This window comes from Miscanthus floridulus, chromosome 6 (assembly GCF_019320115.1).
Source record: "Miscanthus floridulus cultivar M001 chromosome 6, ASM1932011v1, whole genome shotgun sequence".
Taxonomy (NCBI): Eukaryota; Viridiplantae; Streptophyta; class Magnoliopsida; order Poales; family Poaceae; genus Miscanthus; species Miscanthus floridulus.
In genome coordinates this window covers 72,880,943-72,907,710 of record NC_089585.1, presented here as the reverse complement: position 1 = coordinate 72,907,710, position 26,768 = coordinate 72,880,943, and the positions used below count along the sequence as shown (strand labels likewise).

The 26,768-nt window shown below is 46.4% G+C and overlaps 2 pseudogenes; one reads left to right on the top strand and one right to left on the bottom strand.

Annotated features, from left to right (window-relative positions):
- Window positions 1-257: 257 nt before the first annotated feature.
- Window positions 258-2,477, bottom strand: LOC136458380 (rust resistance kinase Lr10-like; annotated as a pseudogene).
- A 680-nt stretch (window positions 2,478-3,157) lies between these two features.
- LOC136458381 (rust resistance kinase Lr10-like) lies at window positions 3,158-17,042 on the top strand (annotated as a pseudogene).
- The last annotated feature ends 9,726 nt before the right edge of the window (window positions 17,043-26,768 follow it).

Here is a 26,768-nt window from a genome sequence, read left to right as displayed (position 1 = left end):
CCATGAGAGAGTTATCATTTTATCTTCCGCTGTGTTGTGTAAGACTATGTGTTGTTATTAATATGTAAGATACACTGTGATGATACTTTTTATAATTTGTCAACTTGTGTGTGTGACTGATTCCTGGGCACACATGAGTTTAGTGCATTCAATTTTATCCTTAAAATTGGGTGTGACACATAACAGCCTATTTCAGGTTTCACAAGCTAATGCTCTGCTCACCTTATCTACTACCCGAGCACAGATATGTAAACAATTCAATCATCTTCCTCCTCAATTGCATTGAGCAATGAGGAGAAATGGTGGGAATCTGTATCGACAATATGATCATCGTAGAAGAATGGTCTAGAAGGCATATGGAGGCCATCAGTGCCACACTCAAGCATCTCTATAACCTCACTCATCGTTGGACGATCTTGCGGCTTCATCTGAATGCACCGTAGCCCAACAATGCACACTTTCCTTTCCAACTCATGCATGTCGGACACAATAGATATCTCACCAAATTCTTGTGCGGCTAGACGATCATAGACCCAGGCCGGGTAGTATGCTTGACTTGAGTTGGCTGCATTTTGGTCTACGTTCCTTCACCCTCCTGCCATGTCCAGCAGTAGCATACCAAAGCTATAAACATCGGATTTGATTGATATGGCACCAAAGCTACGAGATACCATTTCAGGAGCTATGTACCCAATAGTTCCCCGCATGGCGCTCGCTGGCACAAAGCTCTTGTCTCTTGGGTACAACTTGGTGAGGCCAAAGTCGGCAACTTTTGGAACAAAATTGCTGTCAAGAAGGATGTTGTGTGGCTTGATGTCAAAGTGAAGGATCTGCATATCGCAACCCTGATGCAGGTAGCTGATTCCCCTTGCAATGCCCAAAGCAATCTTGTTGACCTTATCCCAAGAGAAACTTCTTTCAGCGGAGAATATGTACTTGTCAAGAGAACCATTGGACATGTACTCATAGACCAGTGCCCTCCTCATTTCCTCTGAACAGAAGCCCACAAGACGAACCACGTTAACGTGGTGGATCCTACCGATTGTGGAGACCTTGCTGATGAACTCGTCCCCATTGCAGTTGGAGTTGCCCAGCATTTTGACGGCTACATGCACGTTTCCCGGGAGAAGGACACCCTTGTATACAGAGCCGTATCCTCCCTGACCCAACTTGTCTCTGAAATGGCTAGTGACCGCGGTGATGTCCGTGTAGGCAAACCTAGTGGGACCAAGCATTTGTTGCATCCGGAGAAACTTCTCTAATGCATCAATGGTTATCCTTCTTTTCCAATACTTGTGGGCAAGGAATATGAATACTACCGGTGCAGGGAGTACGAGCCTGCATAATACTACCCAAACAAGTTGCAAATATATATAAAGTTAGACAACATAAGTAGGTTACTAAAAACTGTAGCCAATGATGATTAGAAAGAGGTAGGCACACTCCACGTACCAAAATGTAACTTGGCCACGCTTATAGCAGATACTATGGCTATGACAACCCTCTGGAACATAGGATTTGGGGAATAGTAAGAGTGTACACAATGTGCGAAATGTAATTCACTCCAGAAGAAAGCACGAGTCCATTTCAGGATGCTTGTGCTAGATAATTGGTCATGGAAGTAGCTGCAAGACACCGTTGTGAATAAAGGAGTAAAGAAGGAAGCATACAGTTGTGGATAATTATCTGATAATAAATAAATTCCAAAGAAGCATGTCAGATAATCGGTTTCATACTCGATGCAGAGCACAGACTCACCTGGATGAGTTATTTCGGCATGTTTTGAGTATCCAAGAAGCACTGTGGCCTAAATAATCATCCCAAGGAAATCGAACAGAAAACCCCTTCATTACCAATTTTATGATATCTTTATAACTGGCAATCTCTAACTCTCGGTATGTGCTACCAAAGGGGATCATGGCCAAGTATCCACAAGAAGGTTCAAGAGAGCTGACATTACAACCATAGTAATCATCGTTAGTCATGACATAAACAAAGGAATTGTTCGCACTCAAGCAATTAACGGGCTTGTACCAACTATTTTTCGCTACTTCTTGCAAACAATTAATAAAGCATGCCCAATAAGGGGCTTGAGTGACCAAATCATAATGGAAAAGCAAACCGCTGTCCGTGTAAGACCCATCATAACCATAGTAAGGAAACTGATCCAAGTTGGCGTCCACAACCCAGAAGGACTGATCGGTATAGCTGATGTTACTCACAAAATGTGTCCCCGTATTAATGCGAATGGTAGCCTTGCTGCTGCTACAGGCCAGCTCGTATGCTTGTACACCGCATTCAGGTGGGTCGCCTGGCCTACGGAAAGGGGATGAGATGTTTTGGAGATCACCACAGGAGAAATGAGGACACTGACCTTGGCCCCCAGAAACTGCAGCACGAACAGCAGTCACAGAAATAATGACAAGTAAAGCTTGCCAGGTAGCAGAAGGATGAAGAAATGCACATGGGTTCGCCATGAGAGATTTCTAGATGCAGGAATGCTAGCTAGGAGTGTTGATATTGGACAAGCCGAGAACGGACGCGTTAGTTTTATTTAAGCGCTGCAGGCCTCGTATGATTTTTTAGCAGCGTTGACTAAGTTTACTTGACCACAGAGGGAAGTTTCATGGAAACTTAGGCCATCTCTTATTTAGGGTGTGTTTAGTTGGGTGAATTTAGGAATTTGGGCTACTGTAGCATTTTCGTTTTTATTTGGCAATTAATGTTCAATCATGGACTAATTAGGCTCAAAACGTTCGTCTCGTAATTTCCAACCAAACTGTGCAATTAGTTTTTTTTTTCGTCTACATTTAATGCTCCATGCACGTATCGCAAGATTCGATGTGATGGGTACTGTAGCACTTTTCGGGATTTTGGGGTAGCAACTGAACACGCGTTTACTTCCACCTCCTCAACCTCTTCTTCCTTTTCCTTCTGTCAGTTACTATTGAAGTATTGATACAGAAGCATGAGTGGATTTCTTATCGTAGCTCTGCTGCTGTGTCTTCTCAAAGATGGAGCGTTGACTCAGCAGGAAGTTTCATGGAAACTTAGGCCATCTTCTTCCTTCTCTCAGTTACTATTGATACAGAAGCATGAATGGAGTTCTTATCATAGCTCTGCATTTGCTGCTGTGTCTTGTCCAAAAAAAAAAGAGATGACTGAATTTCTTGTCATAGCCCTGCTGTTGTGTCTCCTCATAGATGGAGTGTACAAGGCCACAGGGTGGGATGATGCGGACTTCTTCAGCAACTGCCCGCCATCTCGGTGCAGTGAACATGGTCCGGAGATCAGGTACCCCCTTTCAAGCTCGAATCCAGCAATACCTCGTCATTATGCAGAGCACCATGCATGAAGCTAGCATGCTATGGCGACGACACCATTCTGGTTTTCCCACCAGCCGTTATATCATATACAAAGTGACCGCCATAGATTACAAGAGTGGCGCCCTGACTATCGCCCCGCGTGTGGATGACTCGTCTCCCTCCTGCAAGAAGAAGCTCAAGTCCATGTCCCTACCTCGCAGCATTATCAAATGTGAGGACCCGTGTCCCTCACTGCTATGCCTTCTTGAATATGCAACGATAGCTAGCTGCTTAAAAGAGTTCACACCAAGTAATCTTGCTGCTAATTACATCTTTGGCCCGATCTCGTGCCTTAGCAGCACGTCCCAGTTCTCCTATTTGGTGGATGGTTCTGCATCCATGTCTATGCTTCCACTAGATTGCAAGGTTGTGCCTGATAGACACTTTCCGATACGCACTCGCAATGACGGTTCAACGTTCCAGGATCAAGCCAAAACAATACTCGATTTCTCATGGTCGACAACAATCAGTTATTTGTATTATTATTATAGAGGTGATGACAGCATCGAAGAGAACTGCACAGTTTGTGTGCAAGGTGGGAGACACTGTGGGTTCAGCCTACACAGGAATCAAACCTTCTGCATCAATCACGGTATTATCTCTAACTGGGCAAAACCATACAGCCACTATGCGATTACGTCTACTCAGATGCTATCATATCTTACATTACAAGTCCTTACATTATTCATTTTTGTCTACTCAGATGCTGCTATGCGATTCTTTGAATTTCGTAGTTAATTGTCAGCTTATTTTGCAAAGTAGTACTGCAGCTCATTTTGTTGAGAAGCCTCACCCAATGAAACTAAGGCCGACCAATATTATCAATATCACAAAAGAGATAAATTATAAACATCCACTTGATATAGCAGCAGTCAGACCCATTTTTTGAAACATTTGAACAGCCCAGCCCTAAGCACATATAGAAAGTTGGGCACTACAACCAAAAATACCCATAAAATGATGCTTCAACTAATTAAGGGAAAAGGTTGACAAATTAGGAGCTAAATTGGTAAAGTCAAAGGTAAAATAAATACATAACACTATTGTTAAGAATTTCTATGTGATAATTATTGTAATGCAGTTTCAAATACAGATGATCACTTGATAGAGGATATGGCAATTCGCATCATCACCTTAATTTAAGCAATTGGTGACCAAAACTTTTACATGGAAAATTTACTGGACTACAACTGAGCATTTTCGTAAGGATCACAAAATACATAACTAAGACAAATTAAAAGCAAAGAAATTCCTACAATGTAACATATTTAGTTTAGAGATTACCAGATAAATGGAATTTATTTAGGCTGGGACTCAGAACACAAGTTACTTGAAGTTTCAAAAAAAAACAAACACAAGTTACTCGGCATCTGAGGTAGGATTAAAGGTCTATCAGCTTTTCATTACCATCTTGACATTGAGATTATTAAGATAGCATCATCCTAGGTCCTAGCAAGAAACCCTTCCTTGTCCGTATATGCTATAATAGCATTAGTAGAGCCTGCAACCAAAGTAGCTGCAAATGTCAATGATGTGTGCTCTTGAAAAAGGGAAATAAATTTGTAGCTCAATTTGTCTGAAGCAAGAAAATATACGAAAACACTTAAGAAGTGAAAACAGGAAACAAAATGATGTACAATACTGCTGAAAGTGAATACAAAGAGTACAAAGTGGTATGCTTGCAAGATAAAAACCACCTATGAGTGGGCAATGAAAGGGATTAGAGCAGAAAGAGAACAAACACTGCATAAAGTGAATGAATAAAGAACTTATGTGGAATTGGTTATCAGTAGAAAGGCCCTGTTCGGCTTACCTCATATTCGGCTTGTTCGGCTTATTTTTTCAGCCGGAACAGTGTTTTTCTCTCACAACAATTCAGCCGGAACAATGTTTTTCAGCCAGTTTCAGCCAAGTTTCAGACCAGCGAACGGGGCCAAAACCAGGTAGTTCTGAGAGATTGGGACTCAGAGACTGCAGCGTACAGTTGACTGGGGCAAAAGGACACACTAGTAGGGAGGTGCATTCAATAGTGAATTTTGATGGTTTTGGTTGATTCACTACCGGAGACGTCCTCTTTGCCGAGGGCTTCTGGGTTTGCAGAGGGCTAGATCTCGGGCACTCGGCAAAGGGGGTCTTTGCCGAGGGCCAGCCCTAGGAGCCCTCGGCAAAGATAGACCCTCGGCAAACAAACGGCCCTTGGTAAAATAAATCGTTGTCGAGGGCCTAGCCCTCGGCAAAATGGGTCACGGCGGCCACTGGCGTTAGTCTTTGCCGAGTGCCCGCCGTCAGGCACTCGGCAAAGATTTTTTATTTTTTATGTAAATATTCTTTGCCGAGGGCCATTGGCTAGACCCTCGGCAAAGACCCCCTTTGCCGAGGGCCAGGCTAGACCCTCGGCAAAGAGTTTTTTTTTGGTTTTTTGAACCCAGTTTTTTTGTGGTGCTATAATACATTATTTAAATCTCAATTTTAAAATTTGGGCCAAATTTGACTTTTTTTGATATATTTCCCTAATTTATTTCTTTTCGTTGATTTTTTTCGAATATTTCAAATTTGAACTGCAGGTGGATGGAATAATGCAATTTAGTGATTCAAAAAATGTTATTCATGGTATTTGGTGTATGTTGAGTCCCTATCCACGAACTCGCATCAAATTTCGGGCATCTTCACGTAACATGACGAGGAACTTGTTGGAAAAGTATTTTTAAATTATATAAAATCTATACGAAGTCCGAAAATCATGAAACTTGTTGAGGTGTCATGTTATCGCATGTGTAGGCTGTGGTAAAAATTTGAGAAGGTTTCGAGCAAGTTGTGACGTCGGATGCCTAAAACCCAAGGCATCCGACGTCACAACTTGCTCGAAACCTTCTCAAATTTTTACCACAGCCTACACATGCGATAACATGACACCTCGACAAAAATACTTTTCCGACAAGTTCCTCGTCATGTTACGTGAAGAAGATGCCTGAAATTTGATGCGAGTTCGTGGATAGGGACTCAACATACACCAAATACCATGAATAACATTTTTTAAATCACTAAATTGTATTATTCCATCCACCTGCAGTTCAAATTTGAAATATTCGAAAAAATCAACGAAAAGAAATAAATTAGGGAAATATATCAAAAAAGACAAATTTGGCCCAAATTTAAAAATTGAGATTTAAATAATGTATTATAGCACCACAAAAAAACTGGGTTCAAAAAACAAAAAAAAAACTCCTTGCCGAGGGTCTAGCCTGGCCCTCGGCAAAGGGGGTCTTTGCCGAGGGCCTGGCCAATGGCCCTCGGCAAAGAATATTTAAAAAAAATCTTTGCCGAGGGCCCTAGATCTAGGCCCTCGGCAAAGGGCCAACCCTAAATCGGTCGTGCCCAAATTCCCCGCCCACAGACAAAAAAAAATCTTTGCCGAGGGCCTAGCCTGGCCCTCGGCAAAGGGGGTCTTTGCTGAGGGCCTAGCCAATGGCCCTCGGCAAAGAATATTTAAAAAAATAAAAAATCTTTGCCGAGGGCCCTGGATCTGGGCCCTCGGCAAAGGGCCCAACCGTAAATCGGCCAGAGCCTTCCCCGCCCACAGAACGCTTGACGCCGCCGCTGCTTTGCCCCGCCGCTGCCCCGCGCCCCGCAGCCCTTCCGACCCGCCGCTGCTTCACGCCCCGCACGGCCGGCCGCTGCTTCACGCCCCGCGCGGCCCGCCGCAGCGTGCCCGACCGCCCCGCGCCCCCCGCCGTAGCGCGGCCGGCCACCCTGCGCGCCCCGCCGCCCACCACCGCGCCGCCCCGCGTCACCCCGTGCCCAGCCGCCACCGCCACCCCGCGCACCCCCGGCCCCCGGCCGCCAGAGGAGGGAGGAGGAGCAGGCCACCGGAGGAGCCCCACCCCGCCGTTCGCCTCAACCCGCCGGAGGTGCCCCGCCCCGGCCGCACTGCCCGCCCACGCCCGCCGGCCGGCCCGCCCCGAGGAGGAGGAGAACCTCCGCGCCATCCGCCGGCCACCGGAGAAGGAGGAGGACCCCGCGCCACCCGCCAACCACGTCCACGCTGTCCGCCGTGCCCGCCCCCGTTCCGAGCAGAAGGTGGGAGAAAGGGAGGAAGAGGAGAAGGGGAACAGGAGAAGAGAGGAGGCCGAGAAGAGAGGAGGAGGAGGTGCCCCGCCCCGGCCCCTTGACGCCGCCCCGTCCACGACCCTTGCCCCGTCCGTGGCCTCCGATGTCCCTCCGACGTCCAGGTATGCCCTTCCCTCGCTTCATGGTGTACAATGCTGGTGAAGGAGGAGGTCTAGGTGGAGGTCGAGGTGGTGGTGGCGTGCAATGGTGGAGGTGTAGGTGTAGGTGGAGGTGGAGAAGGAGGGTAGCGTGTTCGTTGAGGTGGTGGTGGTGTGGTCGTTGTGGTGGATGTGGTGGTGTGGTCGTTGTGGTGGATGTGGTGGTGTGGTCATGGTCATTGTGGTGGATGTTGTGGTGTGGTCGTGGTCGTGCCAGTTTTTTCTTGTAGGTTTTGGAAACCTCCTCGTACAGGGGAGGTTCTGCCGAAATTTTCAACTTATAGTATTTGTTTCTTCTTTTGCAGAGAAGAGCACGTCAGAGGGGACTCGGTGACCCCGATCCTCTTTGTCGGCGTTGCGGGTCTACCTACACAGCATCGCCTCATCACTGCCCTGACTCGCCACTGCCCCGCTAGCCTGACTCCACCGCCACCCTAGGTATAAATAAGCCCTCCTCCCGTATCATTGTCTTAGATCGCGTAACCCAGTTAGGCGTCTCCCGTCCGAAAGAGATACGGTCGTAGGTATGCGGATCTTTGCATATCTACGACCGTATCTGTTTTGGATTGTCCATGTTTTTTGGACAGCCCACGGATACGTAGATGGGTTAGTTACCATGGTCTGCTCCGGTCCGAGACCGAGTTTCGGCAGCTCTTCCCTGTTGTTCTCTGGATACACACTCTCCCTGACAGGACGTGTATTGGGAGAATAGCGGGGAGGTGCTGCCGAAATTCTATCTCGGAGAGGAGCGGAGCCTAGAAACTGACCTCATCTACGTATCCGCGGGTGGGATTAGGACCTATCCTCACCTATTAGACATTAGGAACACTGCGTAGATGCAATTGATGGTCACAATACTCTGTGATGTAAATGTTAAAGGATGGAGAACCGTCAGTGAATGTACACGGGCTGGAGAAGCGGCAGTGACTACGACTATGAATAGGTGAAGGGGATAGATCATTTCTTGAAACATGCATTTGGCCCAGGAGCAGGAGGACATTCTCTAGTTTGGTGTCCCTGCAGCAAATGTGACAACAGGAGAAAGGTAGACGAGAAGACCATGGGTAGACATCTTGTGTTCAATGGTTATACGCCTGACTATCAGCAGTGGATCTACCATGGTGAAGCAGATCGTATAAGAGCGGAGGTGGTGAGAGCACACCTCGAGGCTTTTGATGATGATGCGGGGGTAGCAGACATGCTAGATGACGCCCACCAAGCTCACTTCGCTGAACGACGTGAGAAGGAGGAGATGGAGGAATCCGCAAAGGACTTCTACAAAATGTTGCACTCGGCACAGAAACCCCTTCACGAGCGTACAACGATTTCTCAGCTGGATGTGGTTGGATGCGTAATGGGGTTGAAGGCCGAGTTAAACTTGAGTCGAGAAGGCTTCGATAAGATGTTGGCCGTGTTTGGCACCATGCTACCGGAGAAGCACACTTTACCGATGAACTTGTACGAGGCAGAGAAACTCCTTCGTATGCTTAAGATGTCGTATGACAAGATACATGTTTGTCCGAAGGGGTGCGTCCTATTTAGGAAAGAACACAAGGATGCAAATTACTATCTAAAGTGTAAATCCTCTAGGTACCTGGAGGTAGACTCTGGTGATGGTCAGAAAAAGCAGCTTCTGATCCCCGTGAGAGTGCTACGGCACCTTCCTTTCCTGCCAAGGATCCAACGGCTATTCATGATCGAGGAATCCACGAAACAGATGACATGGCACAAAGATGGCAAACGGTACAATCCTAGGAAGATGGTACATCCGTCTGATGCTGAAGCATGGACGTACTTCAATGACAAACATCGTGATAAAGCAGCTAAGGCCCGTAATGTACATGTCGCGCTGGCAACAGATGTGTTCAATCCTTATGGAATGATGGCTGCCCCATACACATGCTGGCCCGTTTTTGTTATCCCCCTCAATCTCCCTCCCGGCATCTCCTTTCAACAGCATAACGTATTCTTGTCGTTGATAATTCCTGGACACCCGGGGAGTAATATGGGTGTGTTCATGGAGCCTGTGATTGATGAATTGATCCACGCTTGGGAGAAGGGGGTATGGACATACGACCGAGCGTATGGGTTATTTGCCGCCTGGTGTGTTCACAGGAAGTTCCCATGCCCAATATGCAAGGAAGCTGTGAGGTTCATTTGGTTGAAGAAGGGTGGCAAGTATTCGTCGTTCGACCAGCATCGTCAGTTCCTCCCTCTAGACCATGAATTCAGAGAAGACATCAAGAGCTTTACGAAAGGTGTCAAAGTGACAGACCCTAAACCGCACTTGAGGACTAGTGCCGAGGTTCGTGCTCAGATAGATGCTCTCGTGCCCAATGAAGAAGGTGGTTTTGTGGGATATGGTGAGGAACATATGTGGACTCATAAGTCCGGCTTGACGAGGCTCCCGTATTTCAATGACCTTCTTCTGCCACATAATATTAATGTAATGCACACTGAAAAGAATATCGCCAAGGTACTTTGGGGAACTCTCATGGACACTGACAAGTCTAAGGACAACGTTAAGGCTAGAGTGGACCTAGCGACGTTGTGCGATAGACCGAATCAAGCGATGCAGCCTCCTAGTGGCCGAAACAAGAAATGGAAAAGGCCTAAGGTCAATTTTGTCTTGCAAATCGATCAAAGGAGGGAAGTACTAAAATGGATCCAGACGTTAATGTTCCCAGATGGATATGCAGCGAATCTTAGCAGGGGAGTGAACTTAGGCACTCTGCGAGTCAATGGGATGAAGAGTCATGACTACCACATATGGATTGAGCAGCTTCTTTCGGCGATGGTCCGAGGCTATGTCCCTGAGCATGTTTGGCTAGTGCTGGCAAAGTTGAGCTTTTTCTTTCGCCAGCTTTGTGCCAAGGAGATATCTTGGACCGTCGCTCAGGACTTGGAAAAAGCTACACCTGTGTTGCTCTGTAAGCTGGAGAAGATCTTTCCACCCAGCTTCTTCTTGCCGATGCAGCATCTGATTGTGCAGCTCCCGTCCGAGGCATATTTGGGGGGCCCGTGCAGGCCCGTTGGTGCTATCCAATCGAGAGATGTCTAAAGACTCTTCGCAAAAATGTACAAATAAAGCTAGAATTGAGGCTTCCATTGCAGAGGCATGCCTTCGGGAGGAGGTGGCAAACTTCACAACGCAATACTACAAGCCGAACCTTCCTAGCAATCATAATCCACTCCCTCGTTACAATGCTGGCGAAAATGAATCGACCCTCAGCCTTTTCTAAGGCCAACTCAGCGGCGCAAGTGGATCAACCCCAAAGCTATCGGGAAATGAAGAGTGGCGCAGTATCATGCTATATGTGTTGAATAACCTTATCGAGGTGCAGTCGTTCATCAAGTAAGTTCTCAACGAACTTGTTTCAATACGCCGTCACTATTCTGCATCCAACCCCATTGATTCTCGTTCAGACAGGGAATTTGTTCGTGAATTCTGGCATCAATCAAGGGATCCTACCTTGCATGAACAAGACACCCTTGTTTCGCGGGGTGCGGGAGCGGGGAGGCCTAATTTTATTTCTTGGTTCAAACAAAAGGTAATGTCTAATTTAGCTCGTACGTTCGATCGTCCAAGGTGATCATACGTTTGATTAATATAACGATCTATCATGCTTCACCTTGTAGGCCCAGACCGGTTCGTCCATGAGTGACGAGTTGAAATAGGTTGCAAATGGCTTTGACATTAGGGTGAAGTCATTTACTGGCTATGACGTGAACGGATATCGCTTCCACACAACAAGTTACGAGCAGATTCGGCCCAAACGAAAAACCACAAATAGCAGAGTTTGTACGCCCGGCACTGATAGCCTCGACTATCATGGTAGAGTTGAGGAAATCTATGAACTCTCATTTCATGGAGACAAACCTCTTAAACCTATCATGTTCAAATGCCACTGGTTTAATCCTCGATCAATGAGATGAACCCCTCATCTTGGGCTAGTCGAGATTCGAGAAGATTCCATCTATCCTAAAAAAGATGTCTACATTGTGGCTCAACAGGCCGTGCAGGTGTATTATACTCCATACGCTAACCAAGACAAAGAGGATCTTAAGGGTTGGGCTATTGTGCACCAGGTATCTCCACACGGTAAACTACCTGCCCCAAACGATGATGATTACAACTTCAACGCAAACACATATGATGGATAGTTCTATCAAGAAGATGGGCTACCAGGCACGTTTGAGATAGTCTTACCCGAAGCAATCGAAATGGAAGTAGACAACGAAATGGTTGATGGCGAGGTCGATGGAGATGTGGTGGTAAATGCCAAGGACATAGCAATGCTTGAGCGATTACTTCTAGGTAATGACTACGATGACAACATAGAACCTTCGGATAGTGTTGCCCATTTGGACAATTTTGACAGTGATGATGAGACCTATGATCCCAATCATGAAGATTATTCCTAGTACATGTAATACTATGTTTTTTTTAATTTGTGTTTTGTTTATATATTTTGAATCTATTTCTAATATATGTACTAATTAGTCTTGTTCATTCTTTGTGATTGCAGGTGATTGAACAAAGATGGCGAGCAGACGTCCATGCCGTGACATGCCCTCGGTTTACGGGAGAGACCGCCCTCTCCTTCGAGGTGAGGGGTCGTCGTCCGGGGCAGCGTCCGTAGGAGGTGACGAGAGGAGGACCAGGGGCAGCAGCCGCAGGAGGCAGCGGTCTCCTCCCTCGCCACATGACGAGGTGCTGGAGGAGGAGCACGTGACGGCCATGGCCACATCCTCGTCGGAGGACGAGAGGGGTCAGCAGATGGGCAAGGGAGGCGAGGGGCTCGAGGGCGACAGAGGGGGTACTGCTACCCAAACTCCCTATGAGCGAGGTCCCACGAGCCTCCCTCCGGTTCCGCTTCCTCACAACTGCCCAGTGATTCAGCCTATGGCAAAGAGGTAAGTAACTATAGATGTTATCACAACTACTTCATAAGATATGTTGGAAATCATAAGAGAAACTGATAAATTTTCTTAATCACTTGTGCAGGTCCTGGTTGGTTTTGTCAGGTACTCCAGCACGCACCCACGCGAGCATCCTTGGTGTTTTGTGCAGGAAATGGTACCCCGGCATTGTGCAACTGTCCGAAGAGCTGATGGTGCGGGAGCCGGCCTCCAACTAGGACAGGTACGCGCTGGTCACAGATGACACTTACCGCAACAAGCAGGAGCGGGTATTGGTAGAGTTTTGGGTAAGTTTCTCTCGCACAACATTGCTTAATATATCTCATTCATTGGTTAAATGTTTTATTGAAATAATGAATGGATACATCGGTTTTGTATGCAGAAAATTTTCAAGGCCGAAGAAGGACTTGAGGCCCAGGCGGATCGGGCGGCTGCCGCAGCTTGTAGGAAGTACATCACCGAGATACACCACCATGGGCGCGTCCAAGCCCACATAGACTACTACAGGTCGGTACTTAAGCAATCCCTCCCTAAGCCTCAAGCAAGACTGATTACGCTGACCCGGGACCCGTACCTTGAGGTAGGCGAATAACATTCATAATGATTCGTTTGGATATTAAGTAGGTTCAATTTCATCTTCTTATATGTCAAATACTTGATGACTTGTAGGTGGTTCCTTGGTGGTGCCGATCGTATCCCGAGTGCTGGGCCATGATTGTGGACAAGTGGTTATCACAGGACTTTGTTGGCACGCACGAGAGGCTGCGGGAACAACATCTGATGAGGCAAGGTCCAACTCACCATCAAGGCAGCCGCAGCCTCCCCGGATACAAACAAGCATACGTAAGTGATTTCTTTCATTTATTTTGATGCTCAATTCTGCTTGATTTCTCACCATCTTTCCGTCTTTCTCGCAGGAGGCTGCGCACCCGGGCGAGGAGGTCTCGGAGTTCTCTGCGTGGGCTATGTCCCACATGGGCAGGACATCGTCCTCTGTCTCCTTCGACCCGGCTGCCCCGCCCCAAGTGTACTCCGACCCGAACGTATACACTAAAGTCCAAGAGTACACGTCCTCGGTAAGGGAGATCTATGGGGAAGATTACAATGTGCGCACTGAGCCCATTGATGCAGAGACGATCATGAGGCTCAAAGGAGGCAAGAAGCACGGGCGGCTGTGGATTGCAGACGGCGCCATCGACTCCACCACTGTTCCCTCCCTCGACGCTATCCGAGCACGGAGCACGAGCTCCAGCCAGCCCATACGCTCACGGCCTTCTCCAACACTGTAGCAGGTCCAGGCACTCTAGGTAATTCCTGTTTTACTCGTCGTACGTTGATATTTACACACCTAAATTAGATTTGCATTACTGATACATTGGAGTGAAATATTGCAGGCCGAGCTGCAAGAAACAAAAAGGCAAAGTCAAGAGCAGAATGCGGAACTGACCGCACAGCTGCAGGCCCAGCAGGTCGCGTTCGAGGCCGCGCAGAAGCAGATGGCGGAGATGATGGTGATCATGCAAAGTCTTGGGCAAGCATCGGGTGTACCTGTGCAGTTTTCAGCTCCTCCACCTCCTACTCCTGCAGCTACTCCTATAAGTATGAAAGTTCACTTTTCGCTTGTGCTTTGCATGTATGTCGGCGTTCGTGCCGTTGTGGATGTCGGCGTTCGTGCCGTTATTTCTTGCAGGTTTTGGAAACCTCCCCGTGCAGGGGAGGTGCTGCCGAAATTTTCAATTGAGTCTAATCTTTTTGTATTCCTAGATTACTAGATGCAATCACTAAGTTCCAAAACTATTTTCCCGGATTACTCACACATGCAATCTCTGCTCCTTTGTGCAGCCTCCGTCCGTGGGTTTCAATCAATTTGGTAGTGCGTCACCGGGTGATCCCGCCTTTCCTTCACCACCGTCTCATATGCTACCTTGATGAGGACTAGTGCTAGGTGATGTGGTTGGACTTTATTGTAATATTTGTGGTTTATGGTTCTGACTTGTGCTTGGATTTCATGAACTTGTCGTAATAAACATGTGAATGATGACGAACATGTGACTTGTCGTTGTAATATATTGTGATTTGTGGTTCACAATTATGGTTGTGATATATTATGAGAAAATGGGTTCTGTATGATATATATATATATATATGTGATGGTTGATATATATATATGTATATATATAAAATGCTTGTGTCCATGGAATGCAAAAAACAAAAAAAAATTTAAATTTCTGCCTCTTTGCCGAGGGCAATGACCAAGGCCCTCGGCAAAGAAGGTCCTTTGCTGAGGGCCGTCCCATTGCCCTCAGCAAAGATTTTTTAAAAATAAAATAAAATTTATGCAACATTTCTTTGCCGAGGGCCATGGTTGGAGGCCCTCGGCAAAGACTTTTTTAAAAAAAAATTCTTTGCCGAGGGCCTGCGTGGAAGCCCTCGGCAAAGATTTTTCAAAAAAAAAAAGAATAATTCTTTGCCGAGGGCCGTCCCATTGCCCTCGGCAAAGATTTTTTGGAAAAATTCTGCACATTTCTTTGCCGAGGGCCATGGTTGGAGGCCCTCGGCAAAGATTTTTCAAAAAAAAAAAAGAATAATTCTTTGCCGAGGGCCCCCGGAGACGGCCCTCGACAAAGACTTCGTCCCAGGCGCCGGCGCCGTGATGGCTGCTTTTTTTGCCGAGTGCCGCTCCAGCCCTCGGCAAAGGCTTTGCCGAGTGCCCGATAAAGGACCCTCGGCAAAGACCCTCTTCGCCAACTCAAATTTCCCCGAGAGCTCTTTGCCGAGGGCCGCCCTCGGCAAAGCCTTTGCCGAGGGCCTCAGGCCCTCGGCAAAGAGGCCGTCTCCAGTAGTGATTGAATAGTATTCTGTGAGAGAGAATAAGCTGAAACAAGCTGGAACAAGCTGAAGCAAGCTGGAATATAGCCTGGTTAATCACCAGAGATGGTACCACAAACTTGCCTCTGATATTTGCATTTTCTCTTAAGGAACCTTGCTTGTGATCAAACATGCTTAAAAATATGTAAGGAGCATTACTCTTTTACATTATATCCATGCAAATACAGTATAGTCATTCTTAGTAGAACTTTTATTGTACATGCTGGGGGCGGGGTCACATCATGCAGCTAATTGTACTAAATATTGAATCTTACCTTTTCTTTCTCAACAAATCACCATTTCATACTAAACCATCAATAGAGACTAATTTTCTTCTTTGGTGTTTGCAGGTTCACACGTCAAAGTAATTGCAGGTACTGCTGCTAATCAAACATTCCTTGTATCCAAAATGAAAAAGGATATCTATTACACACAAATTCTCATCTTTCTCGACTATGGCTCTTAACAATATCTCATACCCATTAACAACACCAAGTGGTGCCTTCTTATCCAGACAGTATATTGATTTCCTGTTCTCTGCTTGCCAGCAACATCATCGGTGGCCACAATAGTGCTTCTTTTGTTGACGGTGGCCACTGGACTGTATCTTTCACTTAAGACAAGATATAATGAGGAGATTCACTTGAAGGTCGAAATGTTTCTCGAGACATATGGCACCTCAAAACCCACAAGGTATAGTTTCGCTGAAGTCAAGAAGATAACAAAGCGATTTAAGGAAAAAGTAGGCCAGGGTGGATTTGGGAGTGTATACAAAGGAGAGCTACCAAACGGAGTGCCAGTGGCAGTCAAAATGTCAGAGAACTCTACAGGAGAGGGAGAAGAATTCATCAATGAAGTTGCAACCATAGGACTAATCCACCATGCAAATATTGTGCGTCTCCTGGGTTTTTGCTCTGAAGGAACAAGGCGTGCCCTTATTTATGAATACATTCCTAATGAGTCACTGGAAAAATATATATTCTCACGTGATTCTAATATTTACCAGGAACTACTAGTGCCAACGAAAATGGTAGATATTGCTTTAGGTATTGCTCGAGGAATGGAATACCTACATCAAGGATGCAATAAACGCATCCTCCACTTTGACATCAAGCCTCACAACATCTTGCTAGACTACAACTTTAATCCAAAGATCTAAGACTTTGGCCTAGCAAAACTGTGTGCAAGAGATCAAAGCATCGTTACCTTGACAGCAGCAAGAGGCCCTATGGGATATATTGCACCAGAGCTATACTCTCGGAATTTTGGTGGGGTATCCTACAAGTCGGATGTTTACAGTTTTGGCATGCTGGTGTTAGAAATGATAAGTGGAAGGAGGAACCCAGACCCAACCGTTGATAGCCAAAATGAAGTTTACCTCCCAGAGTGGATCTTTGAGAGAGTAATCACTGGGCAGGACTTGGTACTTTCTAGGGAAATGACTGGAGGAGAGAAAGAAAAGGTGAGACAGCTAGCCATGGTGGCCCTATGGTGCATTCAGTGGAACCCAAGAAACCGACCGTCAATGACAAGGGTTGTAAACATGCTAACAGGAAGATTGGAGAATCTACAGATGCCCCCAAAGCGTTTTGTCTCATCTGAAAGTCACGAGGTGCCATAAAACATTGAGATACTACGCTACCATTACTTTTAATGAATAATTGAGAGAAAAATCTAGTTACTCAAGGGCTTCACAGCAATGCATAGTACTAGCATAATATGGTTTTCAATCTTCCCAGTGTATCAGGACTAGGCTTATGAATAAGAGTCTACAATTATTTGCAGCGCATCAGATTGGACTTGAGTTGTAATTTAATAGTTCAAAGACAAAACGTCTTTTCCTTTCATTATTCTGTTCTTGCACTGATTTGTCCAGCCTTCTTAATTCTTATTCTGTAATGCAGTCTTCCTTTTCCCCAGTGCAGCACTCAGGGTAAAACAACATACACTGCTTGCATAATCAGTGACTCGTTGAGTCAGTAATTCAGCACTAGATGGAGAACTCCACAGGAGAGTCCTATATAAGGTGGCCTATCATGTCATTTTTATTCCATCCCAGCTACTGTATGATATATTTGCAAAATGTGAATGGATGGACGCGGGTTTGACCATAATTTATACTCCGAGATTCTGCAAAGCTAAAATTAGTGGAAAGCAGGCGACAAGGATTATTACCTCGAAGGAAAAGGAGGATCTCAAATGAATTGAGCGAGGAGCAGAGAGGCCGGCGAGCAAGCAAGGGCGTCCAGCGGTTTAGCCGTTGAGGTGTAGCATGGTGGGGCGAATAGCGGCGCTAGGGTATAGGGAAATACGTGAGGCTTCCTAACCAGCAGTGGAATGTTGAATCAAGCTCAACGAATTTGGGCGGCGCCTGCACGAGATCGCCGTCACGGCGGGTGGCGGCCGCCTCGGCTGCGAACGCAGCACCTGAGGTGGCAGCGGGACCCTGCAAGTGCGGTGATGAAGAAGTGGGGCCGTTCCACAAAGTTGGGTTGGGCTTTTGCGCGGTACGACGGGCTCCTTTTGTGAAACGAGTTAGTCCACCAACAGCGTAGAGGTAGAGAGCCCATCAAAGCTCGCGAGTGGGCCCTTTGTGTTACCTCTGCAGCTTGGCAGGATTTCCAGTCGTCCCGGACATGTTTACCTTTGCATCCATGCACGCACTGGGTATAAAAATATTTGTTAATGATATAGTATAATAATGAAAATATCAGCTAACACTATCAACTATAATTCATTCATGTGCAGTGTCAAGTATTGCGATTTACGAGTACAATCGAACCATTCTATAGTCAAGCAAATGAAGTATACTCACAGCTCACCGGAGGCTGAGGAATCTATATCTATATTTATACCCTCTATTTTCTTATCCGGCCTTCTTCCTACTAACTAACAAATCGTACTTTTCCAATCCAATTCGTGACCAAAACCCTTCCTTCATAACAAAAATGTGGAACAGCCATGTAAAAAACATAATACTAACGGTATCAGTATAAATGATGTTGTAAGCCTCACAGGTGATCTCCACAAGAGTTTAGGTACGACACTTTAAAGTTGAAGACCAAACTAAAAAATGAATCACTAGCGCCCGGACGTCGGGATGAACGGGACGTCTGGACGTCCGCGCCTGTAAGTCGTTTCTTGCGCCGTTTTGCGCGCCCACGCAGGCCCGTGTTTGCCCGAGCATCACCATCATCGATAAAGAGGGGGAGGGGGCGGCGGCCAGTGCCGGAGGAGGAAGAGACACCGATGCGGGGCAGTAGAAAAGCGAGGAGGAAGATGCAACATTCGATCTACTTTTTAAAACATCCATATGCAATACTTGCAACATATGTCTGAAGGCAGATGAAACACTTGAAACATGCATATGAAACACTTGCAACATACGTATGGAAACAACTGAAACACTTGGAACATACGTCTGAAACACTTGTAAAAACATATGCAACATCTAGATGAAGCACTTGCAAACATAGTCTGGAAAAACATATGAAACATTCAGAACATACACTTGAAATATACGTGTATAGCCATTGCAACATGTGCAACATCTACTTTTGCAACATCCAGATGAAACATCTTAAATACTTAAAACATATGCTTGCAACTTGGCCTTTCAATGCAATGTCATCTTGTTGCTCGGACGAATTGAGGTTTATCGTTGTGGAGCTCGACACCGGCGCAGAGGTCGACGGCGGCGCATGGAGCTCGTCATGTAGCAATGGCAAGGGCAACTTGCGTGACGGGACGGCTTCACACGAAGCTCACCCCCCTCGCCGGCTCGCTAGATCGGTGGAGGTGGCCGCGGCGAGCAGGCAACGCAGTGGAGCAGCCCGTGGTGAGCATGGCCGCGCGTGAGCAGGCAGCGTGGTGGAGGCGGTCGCACGCAACCAAGCAGCGCAGTGGAGGCAGATAGGTGCGAGAGAGGGCGCAATGGAGAATTTTATTTTTTTTGGCAGGGTGCGGATGAGAGGGAGCGAAGACGCGATAGCGAGTGGGGGAGATGCGTCCGTCCGCATGGACGCCCGTATGAAATCATTATCGAACGAAAAATAGAAAGGACGAGCAAGAAAGGATGAATCGACCATGGCAGAGCTCTAAATTGAATCGATGACACGTTAAAGTTGTAAAACAATGGTTTGGATTGACAGTTGTGGGTTTGGTGCTAATGACGGGTTGCTACATGGTTACTAGCGCAAATGTCATTTTTAATTTGACAGGGGACAAAGAGAAGGCGGATGGGATTATATAATGGAAAAAAGTCTGCAAAACCTCCTAGGTGGTCTACGTGATCCCGTAAACTATAAAACCAGATATTATACACATTAAACTTTATAAAACTAGGCAAATAACCCTTGGCTGGTTTTGCTAGCGGTTTTGCACATGTGCAACATTGGCTTGTTTCGATGACATCAACCCCAGGTCGGCTTGTTTCGATGACACCGACCCGGCCGCGCAGCTCGCGGACCTCGCCCCGCAAGGCCCTATCCACGACACGATCTGCTGCTGCTGGCCCTTGCCCCTGTCCGTCATGGCCTCGCGTCTCCAGCCCTCGATCACCGCGCTCGTGGACGGCGCATCCCGCGCGGTGGCATCCCAAAACAGCCGCCTCGCCGCCACCGCGCGAACTCGAGGATCACCCACACCGTCAGGCTGGGCGCGAACTCGACGAACAGCCCCACCGGACCCCACGCATGCACGGTGATCACCGTGGCCGATGAACGCGGCAGCGACCGTCGTACGACGCAGTACTCTTCCTACCGTGTGCTTCTCATCTAGAACCGCCACAGCTTCACGGCTCCGGTGCTACTCCTGGGACGCAGGAAGCTGGAGGCCAGAAGCAGAGGTGACCGGCGCTAGGATAGGCAGGACCCAGCTCACCGTCAGACTGCACGCTGCCATCGTGCGCCGCGGGGTCGTGTTCTGGCCTCGCCTCGCGGTGGCTAGCTCTGCGGCCCGACTCTTTGTTGCAGCCGGCGCCTGCCATATATGTCCGCGGCGAAGAACAACAGTGAGACGATACGCAAAGACGGAGACCCAATGCTGATGGAGACATCGTGCACTGCGGCTGCTTGCTGGGCGAAGTGTTGAAGTGGAGGTGGACAATGAAGCAGGCCATGATGAGGGTGCACACGGTGAGGCGTGGACGGGCCCGTGCCGGGCGAGGTACGTGAGCAGCGTGACCGATGTAGGAGAAGACAACCTGGGTGGTCACGTCATCCAAACAAGCCAGCGTGGAGTGTCACATGTGCAAAACCGTTAGGAAAACCAGTCCAGGGGGTTATTTGTCTGGTTTTGCAAAGTTTAATGTGTATAATACCTGGTTTTATAGTTATAAGGGGATTATGCAGACCACACTAGATACGTCGGGGGGTTACGTAGACTTTTTCCATTATATATAATCTATTTTTGGTGGAGGGTTTGGAAAGAGCCAAACAGAAGAACCTTCAAACAAAATTCCCTACAACCAACACAAGTCGTATCGCTATGTAAAGATGAGATACAATAATTCCAGATGGCAACAAGACTGCTTACTACGGATGGATAGCCTCGAGTTTCTAGTTTGTTTATACAGTAGAATCTTTCACTACTACAAATTGATTTATCACTGTCGCTACTTTCATTGTCGTAGCGATAGAAGCGACAGTGTGATACCTCCACCGTCGGTTGACTGATAACGAGGCCTCCTAAGGGAGAAAATCGGCAATTGAAACTACTACCACCGACGGGTTAACGGTAGATGCGGCAGTGGTATTGGGGTTGCATTTCCTCCGTCACATGAAAAGCCGAGCTGACTGAGATACACGTTTTGGCCGGCGGTCCAAAATTAGCGTTTGGTCAACCGGCGGTAAAAATTCAATGTGACTGTTGAATGCCCTCAACTTCCAAGGCCGTCAAATCACCATTACTTCCGGCGCCTGAAGCCAAAGAGCTGTACCCACTGCTCTACATATTCTTCAAGCCCGGTACCCTCTGAAATCACCCCTCTTCTTCATCCATCATCCTCTTCTCTTTCAATCTGTAAAGAAAATATCGGACAACCCCATCAAATTTTCAAGCAGTCCGTCGTCCAGCGAGGATAACTTGCCAGCCCACCAGTCCTCCGAGGAGGACGTCTCCTCCGACGATTGGAGGTCTTCTGATTATAGTCCTCTGTGAAGCTCTGAGAAGGAGGACCCGGAGGAGGAGGAGGAGGACGACGACGAGGACGAGGACGACGCCGACGCCGAAGACGACGACGATGACTCCGACGACTTCGACCCCGACGACTCTGACTCCACCTTCGCCTTGCCTCCTTCCAAGCGAGCGAGCAAGAGGATCATGTGTTTAGATTGAAGTAGTTTATAGTTAGTATAAGTAGTTTTAATTGTTTAGGTTAGTTATTATGCTTCGTACGAGTACAATCATATGCTCGTCCAAATTGTATCTATATATTACATATATATAATGAATCAATGAAAAAAAATTTATTCGCGCAGATTTGATCTCTTCAATGCCACCTTTTTTATATGAAATGCAAAGCAAGTTCTTTCCAATACTACTTCCAAAATGCCAGTGCACGGATTTGATCTTTCGACGAATGCTTTTTTGTTTTTCTGTATATTTGTGAATGAAGAGAGAAAAAACTGTCATGTACGGTTGCGGTTGTTTCTAGGAGAATCTAAAAGCAGTTTAACCATTGACAATCGTTGTATTATAGCGTTAGATTAGCGTGGCAATGGTCGATTTAATATGGACACTGTTTAACTTATCCCATGCCGTCCGTTCTCGCTGCCGATCAATCTGGATCGTCCGTTTGGCAGCAATCCTAGAAATGCCTGGTCCGTTCCCAACTCCCCTTGGGTCCTGTCGGTGCCTTAGTGGCAGTTCAACCAACTAAAAAACCCCAATACGAAACCATTAGTTCTCCCCATCCGTTGTTGCTTCATCTTCATTCTCCCCACCCGTTGCTTCATCTTCATTTTGACCCGTCGCCTGTACTTGCCCTGCCTCGAGCACCTTGCATTGTTGTCGTGGACAATGCCCCGTGAAGGTTAGATGGATTCGGTCACCCCCTATTTGCATTTGGTTCCAATTGATTTTGGGTTCATTATCAGTTTTGTTCATATTAGGAATTTCTTCATTGCAACAGATGTCTTACTTCGGAAGAAGCCATTTCAACGCGAACAACCTTACGTTTTGGTGGCTAGGGGTGGCACCAGGACCCCAGGTGATGTTGTTTGCTACTTGGGGATGGAGCATTCACCCAGACCGACTATTGATTGTTGAAGCCTTTGTTCGTCACCTTCTCGGACCATAAAATTTGACAAGAATCGTTCAAGACCATGTTTGTGGAGAGATTTTTGTGCTTTGTAGGACTGGACAGGAAGTGGACATACTTTATAGATACAATGTGTTCATGGACGAAGATGCTATCATCTTCGCTACGGTTCACTGCCTCTGGCTTTCGGGACCGCATTAACCAATTGAGTACCTTAGCAACTGCCTACCCATCCGACATTAAGTCTTAGAATTTATGAAACATTTATGTTAATGAAGTTTAGATGTACTAATGAAGCCTCTGGATTAGTATGTATGAGTACTGCATAATCATTGAACTATTACTTTGGTTGAACTGTTAATTGAATTAGTTGGTCTTGACTGTGGTCCACATGTACACCTCTATGTAAGCACAAAGGATCCAAAACAGGCCTTCTTCTATAGGCGGATAGTACCCTGAACCGCCGGTGACACAACATTTCATCTTGGCAGGAGTGTGAGGGTTTTCCTGGACGTTTTGGCGCCTTGGCGGGAGGCAAAAGCGTAGACAATAAAAGGCCTGGGCCGACCTCTTCACTCAGAGTGTGCAACACTTTGAACCCTGATTGCTCCATGGCTGCATCTAGCTCCAACTCCTCCCAGCGGTTGGCACCATCCTAGGGCATCGTTGTGAGAAGAACACCGACTTCTAACGAAGGAGGCTACAACGGGAGGGCGCTGCCCATCCCATGTAGTGTCAAGAACCACCCCTACGCATACCAGCCACCACTTTTGTGTCGCTGCGGCTTGAAGACGCCTCGATGGGTTTCGTGGAGTGATGGAAACCTAGGACATCGGTACCACAGATGCTACAGGGTAAATAATGTAACTCAATTTTTTCTTGTTCATTGTGTTTTTGCAATGCAAATGCTAAAATCCCGCTGTACTTATGGTAATTTGGTTTTTTCGTAGCCAGACTTAGATTGCGGGTTCTTTAAGTGGCACGATCCCCCATATGGAAAATTTCTGAGGACTTTGATTTTGGATTTACGTAACAAGATTTGGGAGCTGAAGGTGGAGGCCAATGTTACAACAAATGAAGAACATCTACAGGAGGGGAAGAGATTATGCCACAGTTTGAAGAAATGGCCAGGGTTCCAACAAAGCTGATGGAAAATTTTGTACCTTTGAGAAAGAAATGTGCTTCCTGTTCTTCTTTCACCTATTTTGTACTTACCTTAGTTCTTGGTATGTTCATTAGCAAGTTGCTTAGTTCACCACAGTAGATTCAAGTATCAATTTATGTATTAGACTGAAATCTGTCACTTTTGTACAACTATTGTTGAACTAAATGCAAGGTGATTAACCAGGTGTTCAATTTATTGAACTATAAATGATAGTAGATCCAAGTATCAATTAATGTGTCGGACTGAAATCTGTCACTGTTGTACAACTATTGTTGAACTAACTGCAAGGTGATTAACCAGGTGTTCAATTTATTAAACTGTAAATGATAGTAGATCCAAGTATCAATTGATGTGTTGGAGGCATCTTACTTCCCTGGGCACTAGGCCCTGGTACAGGGGCAACTAATTTATTGAACTGTATATACACTCTTCTATGGTCCTACCACACATTCCTCTCATCCATTCTCCACTCTGTTCTCTTGCTCTGCTTCACCCTGCTAGTGTTGAACAAAAGGCAGCCTCTTGCGTTCTCACTGCTCCTTCACCTCCAACCTTGTCGATGCATAAATCTTCAGCGCGCCGTCCTTGCTTCTCTGCTCCATCCGGATCTAAGGTAATTGCACTAGATCTGCTCCTTCACTAGATTCTATATTCCTTTGTATTGCTCTATCATGCTCTCTGCTCCTTCACCTCCAACCTAGCTACATTAATTTTCTTAGATCTGTAGATGAAAATGCATCTTCTCGTTCTGGATTTTGTGGCCTTTTACCTCCGTGGAGTGCAACTTGTGAGCCTTATTGTCCTCAATATTGGTTCACTAAATTAGTACTTTGTGAACAAAGTCGATGAGCTAAATGAAAGTGTACCAATGGATGTGGATAGGGTTATCAAGGCTTGGGATGACATGGAGATTGACAATGATCACGTAGAGGTCGACAACGATCTGCAAGATCTTATCGAGATTGACAATGATCCCATGGAGGTTGACTAGGATCTGCATGGAGAATGATGAATTATGCAACCAATGATATACATATGAAGGCCTTTTAACTTTTGTATAGTGTCAGCCTAATTAGTATATGCATTTTAGCTTTCGGCATGCTTGTTAGCTTGGTAGTGTCGACCTATTTATTCGGTATGAATGTATATAACTCAAGTTGGATTCCTTTCAATCAGAGAGTACTGGCATTGTGCTTTCCTTATGTTTTGTAAGTGTGTAGTTTGGCTTTATTTCAATGTAAATATGTGTGCCTTATTATTCACCATCGAACACAAGTTGGCTTCCTTTCAATCTGAGTACTAGAATTGTGTTTTTCTTAGTTTTTTAAGTGCGCAGTTTTGCTTTGTTTCAATGCCAAACATTAAGATTGTGTGCCTTAGTGTTCATCACCGTATCATATGGTGGTAATAGGACCTAGCCACCGGTGATGGTACTATGCATTCACTACCGCTTAGTTGTAAAATTTTCAATCTCGCGTTTGAACCCTCCCGCACGAAACTGATGAAAGTTCGATTCCCACGTGGCATAAAAGTTACGCAGAGAGCAAGCAACCCCTGCCCCAACATCCCCCTAACCCTCCCCCCACCACCGCCCTCCCTCTCCCACACACACATAGCTTTTCTTGTCCTCATTGCTGCTGTTCGTCATCTCCGCTCCTGCTCATCACCACTGCTTAGCTCTTGCTCTGCGCCAGTGCACATCGTCGGCTTGCCCGCATAGATCCACCGACGTATGAACTGCTGCTATCACCGATGTTGCCACTCGTGCTCACAACCGCCAGATCTAAAGGCAAGTGTAATAAGGCCTTACTTGCATTGTCGTCCCTTCTCGAAACTCATCTTCTTACTAATGTTTATAGATGCAATTCCATGGCAGGACAGCCTTATCTCTTTGGCTGTTGGTGTCCTTCCAAATGAAGGAGGCCTACAACATGAGGAACGTAGTGGATAGCCTCTCAGATGATGTGCTTGCCGACATCTTCAGCTAGTGCTTACCAACATCTTCAGCTACCTCCCAGCCTGGTCCTTGTGCTATTGCAAGTGTGTCTATTGCTCCTGGTAGCGCATCATCTCTGACTCCTATCAATGTAAGAAGCTTTCACAGACTGTTATCGGCTTCTTCTATGGTAGCTGGTGGAAAGGCAATTGCCATTTCACCAGCATCACCGGTGAACGGCCCACCTTGTCCTTTTTGCCCTTTCCCCTTGAAAAAAATCCTAGTCTTAGATTGTTGTAGCGGCCTCATCCTTTGCTGGTGTGCTGGGCTTGATGGATGATGTCGCTATGTTGTCTACAATCTAGCGACCCACAAATGGCTTGTACTGCCGTGTAGCATCCGCTCTGTTGGTCAAGCTCGCTTAAGTTTTGACCCAACGTCCTTGCACTTCCATGTGATTGAATTTGTTGAGGTGGAGGGTGCGTGTGTAGGTGTGGAGATATACTCATCTAAAACTACAACATGGATCTTTAAGGAATCTGAATGGGGTGAGGGTAGTATTGTTCTATGTTCAAAATCGAGAAGTGTTTTTCTTAATGGTTTTATGCACATGCTTGAGTACTCTGTGATAGTTGCTGTGGATATGAGGGAAAGACATGGAGGACAATTCGTAAACCAGGTGGTGCTGAAATGTCTATCCATCAAGCTCAGGGTCACCTGTGTGTGTGCCGTGCTGATTTTCGCAATAGGTCTAGGCTTTTAGTGTGGATACTTGAAGACTTTTGTACTGATAACTAGAGTTTGAAGCATGTTGTGGACATGGAGGAACTGTTTGGATGCATGAATATTAAAGTTGGTTATGAGCTTTGTGATGAGGAGTACAGAGTGATTATAGTTCACCTAGAATGGAATTTCATTTTCCTTGTTGGGAAGGATAGAACATTGATTATATATGACATGGATCGTAGAAAGGTTCATGTCATGC